The sequence below is a fragment of the Mastigoproctus giganteus genome, chromosome 1 (assembly GCF_048544385.1).
Source record: "Mastigoproctus giganteus isolate SK-2022 chromosome 1, ASM4854438v1, whole genome shotgun sequence".
NCBI lineage: Eukaryota > Metazoa > Arthropoda > Arachnida > Uropygi > Thelyphonidae > Mastigoproctus > Mastigoproctus giganteus.
The window spans coordinates 257,731,390-257,749,151 of record NC_143575.1 but is presented as its reverse complement, the minus strand read 5'-3'; the positions used below and the strand labels follow the sequence as shown (position 1 = coordinate 257,749,151).

General features: G+C 35.2%; 1 protein-coding gene across 1 annotated transcript in view; it reads left to right on the top strand.

The window, feature by feature from the left end:
- Positions 1–17,762, top strand: part of LOC150091811 (4'-phosphopantetheine phosphatase) — a 154,769-nt gene that overhangs the window by 38,412 nt on the left and 98,595 nt on the right. The gene's annotated exons all lie outside the window — the stretch shown is intronic.

Genomic DNA, 17,762 nt, shown 5'->3' with positions numbered 1-17,762 from the left:
TCGTATGGGTCCCATAGTATTATTCAAGGTTTACAGTATTGCACTAAACACGATGAAAAATATGCAAGGACCACATATTTTTTTAGAGATCAATTTTTATTGAAATATGCAATTTACTGGTGAGACTAACTGCTCACCAGAGATGATTAGCATCACACGGCGTTTTAAGCGGATACTCGCAACACTTGAGCTCACCGCAATAGCAACAGGAGATGGCTATGAAATTATTACAGTAGTACAAAAAATTATGATATTAGGGTTCCCCGTAAAATGATTACATCTACCCATATATTTATTTGTCTGTAAATTGCGTGTGTTTTCTTGTCGATTTGACTGTTTGCTGGACGAAAAAACCCCAGTTTCTGGGGGGAAAAAACCTTGCTATCTATGCATGAGACTGACTAACTCAGTCACGGAGTGAAAAAAAGTGCACTAAAGTTCTTCGCGTCATCGACTGGATTCGAACCTAGGCCTTTTCCACCCGGTGTGGGGAGGACGGTGATGATACAACTGTGCTACCTGCATGGACATTACAGTAGTACAGTATGTACCACAGTTAATTTTATGCAGTTATGATTTAATATTGCATCTTTATTTTTGTTTACATTTCTCTCCACTGTGAATGGCACCATGTACAGTCTGTAAGTGTTTGTGTGCATAACTTTTGATAAATTTTAAATTTTTATAATAGACTAGCCGTAGGCCACTCGTTTTTAAAGCGGGATACAATGATTAGGTTGTTAATCGCCCTGGGGGCTTACATCTGGTGAGTATGGGCTTGGCACACCCAGGGTCCTAAGCTTGGATATCATCATTCTTCTCTTTCTTAGTGATTCCCTTCTACTTTTCACTCTCTCTCTCTCTCTCTCTCTCTCTCTCTCTCTCTCTCTCAGGGTAACTCTGGAATTTTTTTTTTGGCTGGTGCAGCATAAGCCTCAGGCTTTCTTGCACTATATAGCGAATAATAATTCATCTCATACTATTTACTTAGTACGATTTTTTATACTTTTTGCTTTTTTCTTCTTTTGAGTTTATGCATATGTCTCCGCCTCATGTGCAAACATCAAAAAGTAAGCCATTATATACAAAGATATTTCCCCTGGGGCTCACATCTGGTGAGTATCAGCTTGGCACACCCAGGATCCCGAGCTGGATATCATCATTCTTCTCTTTCTTGGTGATTCTCTCTCTCTCTCTCTCTCTCTCTCTCTCTCTCTCTCTCTCAGGGTAACATTGGGAATTATTGTTTTTTTTGGCTGTTGCAGCATAAGCCTCAGGCTTCCTTGCACAATATACAGCTAATAATAATATCTTTGTTTGTATGTATGTATATATATATATATATATAGGCTACGCAGTTTGTCTGAGAGTTTTTTTTTCAAATTGTCGCAAAATCTCCAAAAAGTTTTCAAATATATTTATTGAAAAAAATCTATGTATAAGTGGACCCGTGCAGTTCAAACCCGTGTTGTTCAAGGGTCAACTGTATATATATATCAATGATAGGAGTATTTTTAAAAATTTTATATTAGCATTAGCATTAGTAGAGGCATTTCATGCAAGAAAGCAAGCTTATACAGCATCAGCCAAAAAAAAAAAAAAAAAAAAAACCACTTCCACTTCACCCCTCTGTTCATTCAAAATACCTGTCCAGCTGAGCCTTAAACTTATTTAGGCTATCAACTTCCACGACAAGGGATGGAAGTCTGTTCCACCAACCAACCACTCGCTGGCTAAAGGCAAATTTCCACACGTCTATCCTACATCTGTCTTTCCTCAATTTGAATTTATGCCCTCTCAGGTGATTATTCTGAGCGAGAGGAAGAATCCCATCAGCATTGAGCATGCTCAAACCATTCAGTACTTTATACACCTCTATCAGATCACCTCGCTGGTACCTAGTCTCCAGACACTGTAATTTGAAAAACTTAAGCCTTTCTTCGTAAGAGCACCCCTTTGTTCCATTCACTAATCTTGTTGCCCTTCTCTGTACTCATTCCAGCAGCTCTACATCCTTCTTGAAATGAGGCCTCCAGACCTGTATACAGTACTCTAGGTATGGCCTGACCATTGCTTTATACAAGGGAATAATCACCTCCTTATCCCTGCTAGAAAAATTCCTATATATCATTGACAATACACCATGAGCTACTCTTGCAGCCCGTCTGCACTGCTCAGAGAACTTCATATCTGCCTGCACAACCACACCCAGATCCCTTTCATTCTCTACCACTGTCAGTGTAGTAGCACAGAGTTGATACGTTGCTCTGGTGTTGCTGTTTCCCATGTGTAGTACTTTACATTTGTCAATGTTAAACTTCATTTGCCACCTCTCAGCCTATCTGCTCAACCTTTCCAGATCCTGTTGCAGCAGCATAGTGTCAGTAGTGTCCTTGACAACCCTGCCTACCTTTGTATCGTCTGCAAACATCGACATTAAGCTTGATATACCATCATCAATATCATTTATGAATACAGAAAACAATAATGGACCCAACACTGAGCCCTGAGGGACTCCACGATGAGCAGTGTCCATTGATTACCACTCTCTGTCTTCTCCCCCTCAGCCACCCCTTTATCCACAGCAGCAATTTGCCTCCAATGTCACACTGCTCCAATTTGTGCAGCAGTCTTCCATGGGCAACAGTATCAAAAGCCTTTCTAAGATCCAAGTATATAATATCAAAGTTATTCCCTGCATCCAGTTCCTTTGTGACTGCATCATAGTATCGAATCAAATTGGTCAGGCAAGACTTCCCCTTAACAAAACCATGCTGTGTCTGAGCTATAACTGAAGTCTTGTCTAAATGATCCTGCAGTGCTTCTTTAACTAGTGCCTCCATTAATTTTCCTGGAACAGAAGTTAAACTCACAGGTCTATAATTGCTTGTGTCAGCCTTTGATCCTCCTTTGTGAATTGGGGTCACATTTGCACATCTCCAGTCTGTGGGTACCTCCCCTGAGTCCAAGGAAACTCTCATAATTATGGCTAAGGGTTTGCTTACTTCCTCTGCTGCCTCCTTTAATATAACTGGATAGATCCCATCCACCCCGGGTGCCTTTCTTGTGTTTATCTTCAACAATTTCTCCTCCACTTTACTCTCAGTTATTACAAGATTCTCTAGCTTACTGCTAGAGTTGAATACACCTCTGGCTTTCCCCTTGCTAAATAACTCCTCATGTGTGAATGTCGATGCAAAATATTCATTTAGTTTGTTATCTACCTGAGCAGGATCATCAACAGTTGACCCATCGATATCAAGTGGACCAATCTGATTCATCCCCTTCCTTCTAGAGTTTACATAAGTAAAGAACTCTTTGCTGTTTTTCTTTGCATCCCTTGCCAAAGATTTCTCGTAATCTGCCTTCGCCTGCCTAACCTCCTTTGTAACTTGGTTACAGATCAACTTGTATCTATCACAGGCTTCTGTGTCATGTGTTAATTTGTATGTATCCCATGCATGTTTCTTCTCTGCCATATGCCTCATCAGTTCATCTGACATCCATTTAGGCCTAAACCTTGAATAATATTTCTTAGTTGGTATGTAAAGCCTAGTAGCTTCCAAGATAAGTTCTTTGAATGCTTCCCATTTTGCATTTGCTGTTGGTAACATCATCAGTTGGTCCCACTGTATAGAATTTAAATACTGTCTCAGTCCATCATAGTCGCCTTTATGAAAGCAATAACCCTTCCCTTTACCCCTAATGGTAGTTACCTCTTATATATAATATAATATAATCAAGATCGGATTAATGGCATCTATAATATTGACCTATTAAATAGTATTTACTTATTTTACTTAGGCTATAACAAATATATATATATATATATATATATTAATAGTTATATTAGTGATAAAAGGAAAGCAAGAAATAAAGAAAAGCAAGAAAGTTAAAAGACAAGAACTAATATTTATGGGTTAATGCAGTTGCAAGCAATCATGCAATACACCCACAATGTCTATAGAATATCATTAGAAAAAGTAAATCAATCCAATAATAAGAATACCATCAAGGACTTAAGAAAACGCAAAAAAAAAAAAAAAAAAATTAAAAAAAAAAAAAAAAAATTAAAAAAAAAAAAAAAATTATTATTATCGCTTTTTACCGACAATCTAGATGACTTCAACTGGGGCCAACCACCCAGAATGAAGGCAAAAAACGACAAGAAGTTCTCTGTTTCTGTGATGATCAATACATGCTAAGTAATTTAAATCTAAACCAAATATAAACCAGTATAGGCCGAATATAAATCGAATATAAATAAATCGAATGAAGATAATTAATTAAGAAAAATTTTGAAATATTAGAATCAAAGGTAAGAAATATAAGTAAAATATAAATGTAAGCATATATTAATCATCGTTGACCCGACAGAGAACGTAATTTAAGGATTAAAACAAGATTAAATATATAATACATACTACATTTGACCGTATCTAGGACATAATGTAATAGTCGTCAAAATAATATGTGGTGCCCCCTATGTGATGGATACGGTAAAAATAAATAAATAATTAAATTAAATTAACGCAAAGAGAAACATGCAGATAGTAAGAAGAAAAACTAAAGGAGTAGGAAAAATAGAACCTGAACTCCACAAAGGCGAAAAATAGTGGTATAGATAAGAAATAGTTTCTCCTACGTCCTCGGATTGCCCTAATAATTTCGGAGAAATAAAAATAAAGAGTGTAGGACAGCTTAAAGGCATTACAAGATATAAGTTGTGGCTCGGGTATGCCCGGGATCGCAAACCCGTTCCTATAGTAGGACCCTGAGCTGAATTTGCATGTTATCTCAGCGTGAATTTAAGTAAATTTAAATGAATTTAACTATATGTATTAAAAAAAAAAAAAAAAAAAAAAAAAATGATACACTGTAATTTGCAAGCCGGTGGGTACAAGTTTTCTACGCCGTAAGACACCAAGAATGCAAAGTGTATCCTATTTACATATATACATGGCACTAAATATAACGATTTTATTGATATTATATTGATATTGTATTATATTATATTGATATTATATTGATATTGATATTATTATTAGAATATCTAATGATATTCTATATATATATATATATATTTCAGTATTGAGTTTTATCTCCAACCAAGTTACATTATATGAATTTCGTATCTCCTATCATGTTATATGTACTAATTTATTTATAACGTTGCGTTTGTAAAATCTAAGTCGTTATATGTATTTAGTTAAAAATTACATTGTAAATCTAAGTAGTTATAATAGATAATAAATTTAACTATCTGTTGCTACCCACATGGTTTGACCTCTCTGCTAACTATCAATGCCAAATTACCAATTCTAAAAGTTCTATGAATATTGCTGTCGTACGTTATGATCTACGTGACAAGTTCAGTTATTAATCACATATGTAGTGCTATAATTTATGATTTATAATCCTCTGCTGATACTGTTTACACTGCTACATGTTACGTAGAAACTACCAGTATCTGCTGTATCAATACGAAAATAATGGTGGCAGATTCGAATGCTACTATCGATACAATGCCAGAAGAAGTAGACTGTGGTTTTTCTATGCAATTACAAGGCCAAGTAAAAAATAAATGCATCAATTTAATCAGCAAACCACTAAACTTTTTGTGATAGAGATCATTTTTAATTAACCTCACTGTGCTCTTTCTGGACAGTGCCAAGACATATTTGAGGCACTGCAGCAGATTTGGGAATAATGTTCCAATATAGGAGGATATGCAATTTGTACATAGCAGTTCATTAAGACAAACTAATACTGACATCAAAAGCAAGAGAACCCAGTTTTTTTTCAGTGCATAGGAAGTCATTTTGTGACATACATTAGGAAAAATGTGTTAGATATCAGAGCATAGGAATAACAGATTCTTTGTGTGGACAATAATGTTATTAGGTTACAGAAGAATTGCAGCTCTCCTCCCAGCCACCTGCCTATTGCATAATAACCCAGAAGTTGACACTTAAGGAGCTGATCACAGATATTTTTATATAGTATGGGGATCTTATACTAGAAAGTGGAGTGTAGTGTACTGTAATCAACAGAACTATGGATACATTTTTCAGTTAGAGGTACTGGCTGCCCAGTTGTAAAAATCAGTAGGCAAAAAGGATGGAGCTTATTTAAAGATGTTTTTACCAAACCCACTAACATGCCCTAGAAATGATTAGAGCAACTGATGGAGATTCTTCAAGTGGTCATAAGGTTAAGGTTCAAGTTACATTGGTAACTTGGACCTGTTGATTTAGGATATACTCTGGTGTTCAAAGAAAGTGCATAACCCCTTAAAATTGTAATAGTCTTCCAAATAACGTAAGTATATTGCATCAGATAAGATTGACATGTGTAGGTGAGGACATAATATTGCATCAGCTGTTACTTTCAGCTATATAAGCACACTCTGCAAGAGTTGCAGTCATTCCTTGCTTGTGTCAGGATGACGATTTACGTGCAGTTGGCACCACGAAGAAAGAGTGCTATTGTTGCTTTACATGAGGCAGGATGTTCTTCCCGTCATATTGCTTATAAAGTGTCTTGTAATCAGTCGACAGTGAGTGAATTTCTTTCCAAACTCAAGAATACTGGTTCTGCTGATAGAAAAAAGGAACCAGATGCAAACGAGTCTCTACACCAAAACAAGACAGTGTTTTGAAGCGCTTATGCCTTAAAACCATAAAGCTCCTTCCTCTTAGTGGAAAAGAGAATGGAAAGAACATACAGGAGTAGTAGGAAGTGCAGTAACAGTCAGAAGGTGCCTCTTCAAAAATGGACTTGTAGCCCATCATCTCAAGAAGAAGCCCCTCCTCACACAAAAAATGAAAAAGCCCCCATTAATTTGGTGTAAGGAGCATGTCAAATGGACCCCGAGCAGTGGAAGTCAGTTATTTTCTCGGATGAGAAGAAATTCAACCTGCATGTCTCTGATGGGAGACAAATGATTCACCGTAGATGTGGTGAAGAATACCATCCAGACTGTATGGTGTCTACAGTGAAATTCCGTACTAACCAAATGATATGGGGGTGCATTTTGTATTGCGGAGTAGGTCACCTGCAGTTTATAAAAGGTTTCGTAAATGCCAATGGATACCTGACTATAGGCGCCTCCGTAGCCGGGTGGGCAGGAGCAGCAGTGCATAGCACACGCTTCTTGATTAGACCGGGGTTCGAGCCCGTGACCACCAAATACGGAGGATGCGGAAAGATCAGAGAATGACCACCGCATATCCTGGAGAAATAATGGCCTTAGTTGCTAATGCTCCTAAAAACCAAATAACAAACAAACCTGACTATATTGGAAGGCAAATTGCTGCCAACCACTAGAGACCATTTCAACCTGCCAAGTAACTGCATCTTTCAGGATGACTCTGCTCCTTGTCATCAGGCAAAAAGTGTAAGTAGACACTTCTGTAGTTACTTTAGCTTTATTTCTGCATTAGAGATTCGACAGTAATGTGTTTACATTTGTTACAGGTGAAAAAATGGTTGGAAGAACGGTCCATTACAACTGTTAGCTGGTCAGGAAACAGCCCAGACCTGAATCCTGTAGAGAACTGTTGGCATCGTGAGCAATCTCCAGTTGCCAGAAAGAAATCAAAAATCCTTTGGGAACATCAGGAAGCCATAATTTGTGTTTGGAACACGAACTATCAGTTGATTATCTTCAGAAATTAATCTTGTCAATGCCTCGACGGTGTGCTGCTGTCATCAGGACCAGAGGCGGTTCATCTAAATATTAGTTTGCACCTGGTGAACTTTTCATTTTGTTTTCCATTTAAAATGATAAACTGAAGCAAATCGAGGGCTTCTGATAATATTTCAGATATAATTGTCGTGTTATACCAAAACTGTCGTATAAAGGTTGCAAATGCTCATTTTGGAATATTTTGAGAGCGCCTGTCAAATATTACTTAGCTTTTTGCCTTAACTATTAATAAATATCTTTTGTTTATATTTCTATTTGTGATGTTAGTCATTAATATAACATACTATCATGAAAAAGGGTTAGAAATGTGAAATTTCTAGGTGATGCACTTTCTTTGAACACCAGTGTACAACCCAAATCAGCAGGTCTTTGGACCAATAGAACAGCTTAACGAGATAAGCAAATCTTTGAATCAGAATTTAGTCCAAAGCATTGTCAGCAGTGTTTTCACAACATTAGAGCTTTATACTAAAAGTGGCCTTAGCCGAGTGGTCAGGAGCGGGAGTGCAGTAGCACACGCTCTTTGAGTAGACCGGGGTTCAAGCCCCTGACTGCTGAATACGGTCGATCTGCCAACCCGCACTGGACCAGCGTGGCAGATTATGGTCCATTTCCCTCAGCATGAATTGTTGAGGAGGCTTCCATCCTGCAGTGGGTTGATAATGGCTGCACTTTACCTTTTTTTTACTAAAAGTGGGCCAGGACCTGTTAGAATGGGAATTCAAGGGTCATTAAGCACTAATGCTGTGTTTTTTTTTTTTTTTTTAAATCTGTTAAAAATCAGTGAATTATCCCTGAATTATATTTAGCAGCATTGGAAACCACATTTACAAATTAATTGCGATATTTTCATTTATTTTACCTTATACCAGGAGTCAGTAACACTTTTTTTGTAAGTGCAAGCCACACTGTTCAGAAGTCAAATAGAAGTGAACCATATGGGTTTTACAGTTAACTGAAAACAGCAACAATTGATCAAATATATTATGGTTCCATTTGTTTGTTTTTTTATTAAACATTAACAGGTTGAGCGGGCACATTTTTTCCCAGAGTGCTGTTCTTACCATTTTTTGTCAAAAAAGGTCTATCGGAGTGACAAAAATGACAATTTTAGTATTCCTCAATTATTGCATTTCTTGCATTATTAATTGTTTTGTTAACATAAAGTTTGGCTTTAAATAAAATAACATTTTTTTTTCATTTAAATCTAATGTATGCAATGTAAATGATTATAAATTTAAAATTAGTTGGGTCTTTTTTCCGATTCTGGCAGCACACTGTTGTCACTTGTTTTAGGAACAGCTCTTATTTGTTGATATGCACTGGCTTAAATAAGCAATATGAGCACTAATACCAAAGGATGTTGGCAGTTTCATTTTCACAAATGAAAATGAAACTCAAGCATTCTTTGGTATTGTGTATTAAATATACAGTAAACTCTCGATTTTCTTAGTTAATCAATTTCATGGTTAATCCAGAAATATCGTAAAATGTCCAACAATGTACTTGAAAAAATATGGCGATAGATAAAGAAACAAAAAAACAACATGCCGTTTTCAGACTTTTGATCAAGTTAAAGTTTTTGTTCAATTGTTCAATTTTCAAACAAAAAAAATATTTAGTATAAAAAAAATTTCGACCCTTCTGACATAAATACGAAACAAAATTTGTCTTTTTGTGGTGTGATGGAACACAACAATCCACACGATGCACTAAAACAAACTAAACATTTGTTCTCTCCTTCCCTTTTTTTTTGAGTGGCGGGTGTGAAGACAGCAGGGGTTGCGGGATAATGGGTACATTCATATTCCAACCACGACCTATAATGGCACTTCTTGTCGCTTATTTATGACTTGCAAAACATATGTTTATACCTTTCTATTTATTACTTGAATTTTATGATTTCTAGTGGATATATATATATTTTTTTACTTTGAGTCTTGAATTGTCCCGGTTAATCCAATCCCAGTAAATTGAGAGTCTGTTGTATTTGGTAAAAGTGCCGGTGCAAACAACTTCAGCACCAATTACAAAGAACATGTTAGTTTTGTTTTCACAAGTTCTAAAGCAGAGAGCAGCATTTGTGAAAACACACAGCTTCTTCCCATGGCAACAAAGTATGTCATACTCAAAGAAGGCAGGTAAGTTCGAACAAAAAAAAAAAAAAAAAAAAAAAAATGCACACGCCCTATGGGATTATTTTAAAAATATACATTTTCAAAATAAAAAATGGATTGTTCAGTTGTGCTCATAATTCAAGTTGATTTAAAAGTCTCCATACATAGGGAAAATGGTTACTTTTATACTTGTCATGCGACGCTTGCCATGTCTCCTGTTAAATTCAATTGCAACCTTGCGACAGCTTCCTGATCCGGCCATGAGAATAATTTTTATATGCTCTTCTGTAGGCAAAGGCATTTTAAAAGGGTACCTAAAAACAGAATAAGAGAAACATTATTCCCTATGTATTGGAGACTTTTGAATCACTCTGTAGATTGAAATGTAGGGTAGTGCCAAAGTGTGAACAATTTTGAATATTTCTGGCCAATAGAACATTTTAAAAATGTAGCCCTTAAGGGATGATGCACTCTATCATGTGACAGCAAAAACATGACTGCTCAACTATTAAAGTGTACAAAAGCTCTTGGCAAGTTTTGCAGGGGTGGAAAAAAATGTGCACAGAAGTTCCAGTTAGAATGAAGTCAGCAATCCGTTAATCCTGAAAGGGATTCAGAATTCGAAACACATGATTCAGAATTTCAGTGTTATGTGAATATTCATTGTTAGTGGCAGTGGTAAGCTATAGTGGACTCCCAAGAGCCCATTATTATTTTTTTTTTTTTTTTGAAAATTTGCAAGCCCATTGTTGCAATAATCATTTATTTTGCAAATGAATTCCTGAATTCAATTATTGAGCATCCAGAACTAGAACTGTGGTGGGGTGAGCAGGTCCCCACCCCAGCATTTTAATGGCACAATTGACCAGTTGTGTTTTCAAATTGCTTCATTTTTTATATTTATAATAAATTCTGTCTGTTAGCTCTCGGTCACTCATTTCTACAATGCATAGAGGCAACAGCTCCAGAAAAGCCAGTGGTTGCATGTTTGTCCAAGAGGCATCCTGGACAAAGTGCTAGACCAGTGTGGCCATGTGGAGATGTGCCATCAATGCAGTATAATAAACATGCTGACAATGCTGAGCAATGCTGAGTTTTATCCTTAAAGGATCAGTTATTAATGCAACATAAAGAAAATGATGATACCATTGACAATGAGGAATTGAAAGAAATTTTAAACATATGCTACCTGAAATCATGGAATATGGAAGAACTTTGTCTCCATGGCAAGAGGCATGAAAAACGAATAAGAAATTTAAATTTTCTAATAAAATATGAAATAAAAATTAATGATTGTAGAGATTTTGTTGAAGACAGTTTATCTTTAAATTCGAGTTAAATATCCTTGAAACCATTATGATTAGCAGTGCTGAAGCTGAGTGAGCTTTCAGCGTAATGAATAATATTGTAATAATAAAAAGAACATCATTGACAATTAAACACATTGTAGATATGATGAGCATACATCTAAATGGAAAACCATTGCTTCAATTTGATCCAGATTGTTATGTCAAATCTTTCCCCTGTAATCATCACTCATCTATTGAGCAAAGCAGAAGATTGACAACAAATATTAATAAAGAAATAAATTCTATATGACAGTTTTTAGAATAAATTTTTTTTGAATATTTGTATAATAATTTTCATGTAATCTATGATTTTTGTGTACCTTTTTTCTAGGATAGTTTGTTTTTTTATGTAATATTTGTTTTTATATTGTAGAATATTTTGTGATAGTTTTTATGTTATTTGTGATATGGGAAATATTTCATGTTATTTTTTATTCGCAATATTAAAATTTTGTAGTGAAAAAAAAAAAAATGCATCCATTATATTTCCCTAGTTGTAAAAAAAAAAAGAATAAAAATATGGTGCATGTGCCAAGCATGCGTGGTAGATGGTTTTATGTGAAACATCCTTTGCATTTCTTTTAGGTATTTTGATTTGTATATATTGATTATGAAATAAAAGAGCTTTTGTATTGCAAATATTTTATTGATCATTCACAAATTTCCATAATTTCTGGAAGACAAGCTACAATGGATTTATGATAACTAAAGTAAGGGACTTATACTTGTGACTGCAACGTATCTAAATGTCTCTGGAAAACATTGTCGATGGAGGTGCCCGATCTTGTAGTTGAAATGACATATGCAGCTGTTGGGAGCACCTAACAATGGAATGTAATGAAAATGTGAGCCAAAAAAAGAAATTGTTGACAAATATTTGTATTGTTGGAGTCATATGAATGTCAAAATTAATTTTGACATTCATATGTTAAAGGTGGAATTTTAGCAGTAACAACTCTAACCCCTCACAAAATCTTCAGGACTTGTGAAAAAGGAAAAAAAAAAACTCTAACCCCTCACAAAACCTCATCTAAAATTAAGCCTCTCATAACAGTTAAAGGTGGAATGGCAAAATTTTTAATTTGTTCAGGTACCTATTTGGACTTTTTATTTTTTTAATAAGCTATATGCATTTTGGCACTGTTAACTATAAACACAAAAAACCTAAACTATGTGTATTTGTACTATTTTTGTTGTTACTACAGGGTTAGAGACAAAATTCCTTTTCAAAAGACTTCTCACAACTAGGCCCATAGTACATTATTTGCTTGCTATTTTGTTGTTTGTAGCAGTTCCAGGTCTTGTCAAGTTTGTAGGACTTGCACAAGGGAAACAACTGGAATTCTTCCAATTATTACTTAGGGGAGGATGTATTTCTCTGGGATCTGCTTAATTTGTAGGTACAGTAGTATTTGAATTTTTACCCTAACAATGATTTCAATTTATTATAAGGAAATAATTTCTCTAAATTTAATAACTTTGTTGAAATTTATATTATTTAAATAATTCAGTTAACTTAAATAAAGTTGTTAAAAACCAAAGTAAAAATTCTGGGCCAAAAGCTTAGTACTACAAGATTTTAATTAAATGGTTGTGTTTATTTTGGAAAATGCCTCTTTTTGTATAGCAGGAAAAAGCAGAGTGTGCTTATTTAGCTCGAAACTGTAAACTTTCCGTATGCAGTCTGTTCAGTATGCAATATTATGATTTTAACAACAACAGTTGATATTACGATTTTAATAATATCAGCTGTAGTTTATTAAAAATAAAATGCTAAACAAAGCACAAAGTTTCATAAATAAAAATTTATTTTGTGGGAGGGGTATATTTTTCAAATGATTACATGAAAAACAAATCCTCTTCCTTGACTATATAAAACTTTAATTTTAAAGTTTGACATAATCCCTTTTTTACAAACTTCAAAAACAAATAAGTTACACTTTCAGCTAACCATTGGTGAGCTGTGAATATTTCAACAATGGGCTTGCAGTTTTGCCGACTTTTTGATGTGAAACATCCTTGCGGGTACCTAATGAGTAAATCTGATTGGTCACAGAAGTGACGTCATCTGCCAGAGCTGCTTTCCATGCTCACACCACTAGTCTGTGCCGACCACAGACTAGTAGTGTGGTTAGAGCATGTGACACATTTTTCGTGACCGTTAAAATATCCCAAGTTCTAACTTTTTAGAATTTTTGAATAGTCTTGACATCACAATCGTACTTCCAGCAGTTGTTTGTTTGTTTATTATTTGGAGCATTAGCAACTAAGGCCATATTGCTCTGGGGATATGCGGTGGTCATTTCCTGACCTTTCTGCATCATTCATATTTGGTGGTCATGGGCTCGAACCCCGGTCTAATCAAGAAGCGTGTGCTATGCACTGCTGCTCCTGCCCACCTGGCTATGGAGGCGCCTGCTTCCTGCAGTTACCACTGCAGTAACTATGATTGCAACAATGCAAGTATTTTTCATATGCTCCAACAATACAAATAGTTGTCAACAATTTCTTTTTTTGGCTCACATTTTCATTACATTCCATTATTAGGTGCTCCCAACAGCTGCATGTGTCATTTAAACTATAAGATTGGGCACCTCCATCGACGATGTTTTCCAGAGACATTTAGATACGTTACAGTCACAAGTATACGTCTCTTACTTTAGTTATCATAAATCCATTGTAGCTTGTCTTCCCGAAATTATGGAAATTTGTGAATGATCAATAAAATATTTACAACACAAAAGATTTTTTTTATTTCATAATCAATATATACAAATCAAAATACCTAAAAGAAATGCAGAGGATGTTTCACATAAAACCAACTACCATGCATGCTTGGCACACGCACCATTTTTTTCTTCTTCTTTTTTTTACAACTATATCATCTTGAAAAAGAACTATTTCGGGATTATTTATTTATTTTTTTTTTTTTTAGCATTACTTCCTTCTGGTGTTGAAAGATTTCTACATGTTTAGTTAAGTAAATATTAATTAATGTTAACTTTAAAAGGAAATATAAATTTAACTTCATAATTATACAATGGATAGATAATTTATTTTTGATAAATTGTAAATCTGTCTATTGTTATTCAATGAGAATTTGGCTTATTGTTAGTTTTCTTACCAACAATGCAACCATGACTCATTTGCATGTGAGAGAAGTAAAAAAACACATGTGGAGGAGTGCCACCGCATATATAAGAGAGAAAAGTTATGAAAGTAAAACCTAATACAGTAGCTCTGTATAATTACAGAGATTTAGATTACTAAAAATTAGCATGTGTTTTTATAATGAATTAAGTTTTATGCATATTAACAATTGATTTAAGATGTTAAAGTGTATTTGGACAAGTCTGATGGCAAGTTAGGCAATACTATTATACTCAACAGTTGTTGACATTCATAATACATTTGAATCTGTGTTAAGGAAGTTATATAAGTCTTCTGTGGTAGTCAGAATAAATATATGCCAAACCCTAAAGTTTGCAAGCTATTTCCGAAGCATGTTTGAGCATCAGGCATGTTGCAAATAATTAAGCATGGATTACGAAGACTTGTTTGTTGAGAGAACCACTCTTTCTGGAAAATCTTCAGTGTGAAACACTTAACAGAGAGAGGAAATATATTTTTCTTTTCGTAAACACATTTCCTGTCTTTATTTTGTATAAAGATACAAAGCATTAGTGGGAAGCCTCTTTTGGTTGTTACTTAGATAGCAAGGTGACACTAGCATACTTTTGCAATATGGGAAATAGAATAGGTAGCCTTTACTCAACTGTTTAGCAAATAGTGAGTTTCAGTTGGAAAAATTTTGCATCTGAAAACATGTCACAAACTCCTGCAAATGTTCAGATCATTTAGGCATTGGATGATATCTGCTAGAAAATTTCATGGCTTTTTTTTATGAAAATACCAAGCACAAAAGGTATTAGGAACTATAGATACTTAGTACCATTTATGGGTTGAAGACTGAGAAGACAGAATATACTTATTGACACTAGACTTAAATTTCTCTGCTTTGTAATTTTCAGGAAATACATATGATGGAAGGTTGTTCCAGAAATCAGAAGTAGAAGAGATAAATGAGGAAGAGGAAAAGTTGGTTCTGTAAGAGTTCAAGTTGGATGCTGAATGGATTCTGACTGCTTGCATTGTGTATGCAAACTGATTTGGAAAATAGTGGGGGAATTACAAATGCTAATTCAGAAGAAACATGGAAATATCTATAGAAGAGTCATCCAGGAGAAATTGAATATCTATGAGACATAGTGGACAAACTTTGTAAGAGATGGGTCATTAATTAACCCGACTGCTTTTTTTTGAATGGAGTCATGTAGCTGAGAGATGTTTTGGTGGCACAAGCCTAGATGTAAGAGCAATATTCCAAAGGTGGATTTGGGATTTGTACAGAACGAATAGCTGCATGAAAGAAAAATAAAGTAATGCTAAGAGTGAAAACCCAGTTGCCTGTTTTGTTTTGTTTTTTGTGCAGAGAAAGTAGTATTTGTGATGTGCTTATGCCGAGAGAGATTAGAAGTCAGGGTAATCCCTAATAAAGATGTGTACTTATCTAGAAATATGAGTGTCATCAAAGGTAGTATGGGAGCAGTAGCATCTTTTTTGTGAGAAATAAGACAAGCTTGAGTTTAAAAGTATTGAAGTTAACTAAGTTACCTTCACCCCATTGGAAAATTACCTGAAAATTGGCAATTTAGGAATTGGTGATGGATATTTGAGAAGTTGAAGCTGTTTTTGCATGCCAAAGTTTCTCAAATTGGAAGGTGGAATGCAGTTTGCTATCATCAGTAAAACTATGGATAGGATATCCAGTCACTGGAGGAAGGAGGTTAATATACAAGAGGAAGAGAATGGGAGAAGGAACTGAACATGGGAACACTAGCATGGAAAAGTTAGAAGACAGAGTACTATCTACCATTACTCACAGTGAGCATTTAGGAGATAGTGGATACCCAGTTGCTAAAAAAAACAGGCCATAAAATGGGAGTTTAAAAGACCTTTATGCCAAATACTATCAGAAGCCTTGGAAATAAGAGTTACTTCTTCAGTTTCACTAGTCCAATGATGAGTGATAGACTGTCTTAGCAGAATGGTCAAGTCTGAGAGTATTGAAGTACATGCACTTTGAGTGACTGTAGTTCAATCCCACATGACTATTAAATACACTTATTTTCTTGTATCTTTCTCTCTGTCTTTTGAACTTCTCTGACTTTGTGGTCATCCCAGAATATAAATAAAAACATTTATTGATTTATTTATTATAAGCCAGTATGCTACCAGTGGATCATCACTGACAGAATCCACATTGATGATCATTGAGCAGATGGAAGGATTCAATTTAATTTGAGTTGGTGATCAATAAATTTCTCCATTACTTTGGAAAGAGTATAGATAAGTGCATTGCAGTGTTAATTGGATGGCATAAAAGTATAAAAAAAAGCTGTGCGAGGTCATTACTAATTGCATACACAACTATCTGGGTCTGTGTAACTAGAAAACTGAAGCCAACTTCAGTTTTCTGTTTTCAGTTTTCAACTTCAGGATTTGAGCAAAATCAAGAAAAATTAACTCACCTTTAGGAAAGTTAGACTGGAGTAAATAATAGAGTTTTAAAGAAAGGATGTCAAAAAGTTCCAGTGGTAAGTATAGTTAGAATAGTAGAAGCAGCGGATGAATTTAATAGCATGGGGCAGACAAATAAGCCAGAGGATATTACAAATTAGGAAGTAACTGACAAGGAATACCACATCAGACATATGCACAAGTATTACTTTTGAAGCAAAAGGAATCATAGAGTAGTAGGGTAACTGAGATGAGTAGTGTTTGAGGCAACTGATAATTGAGACTTAGAAAAAGTAAGTGAAGCTTGGCAGATTGTAGTTGGGAATGGTCATTACTGAGATTGGAATTGGTATTTCATATGTTTATGAAATGAATGAGGATGTTTTTGGGAGGTTTAGATCTTTTTGCAGATAAGTTTGTTCTATTAGTTCAATAATTCATACTTTCAGAAGGTAAAGTGGAATACATATGAGTCAGCAAGATTATGCACTTACTGATACAGATACCTCTTAGAGAGTTACCAATAGGTTTGATCTGGTGGACTATCTGGCCTCTGAATGCCATTTCAGAGCTGTAACCTCAAAATGTAAGAAATTGTCCTAGGGGGCTCACATCTGGTGAGTATGGGCTTGGCACACCCAGGGTCCTAAGCTGGATATCATCATTCTTCTCTTTCTTGGTGATTCCCTTCTATTTCTCTCTCTGTCTCTGTCTGGGATAATTGAAATTTTTTTTGGCTAGTGCAGAAAAAGCCTCAGGCTTCCTTGCACCATAAGGCTAATAATAATAAATAATATTGGATCTTCTTGCCCATCATAATTTCAAAAGACATTGCTCGTACTACATGATAGAAGGGGGTGCTGGAGCTTTTCTCTGGAGATTAAACATGGGTTTCACCACTCAAAGCTTCCAATAAGCAAAGTGATGGTGTTGGACCAGATTATGAGTCATTTGGTGCAGTCATCTTCTATCACCTAATATGGCCTCATGACTGATTGGTGGCAT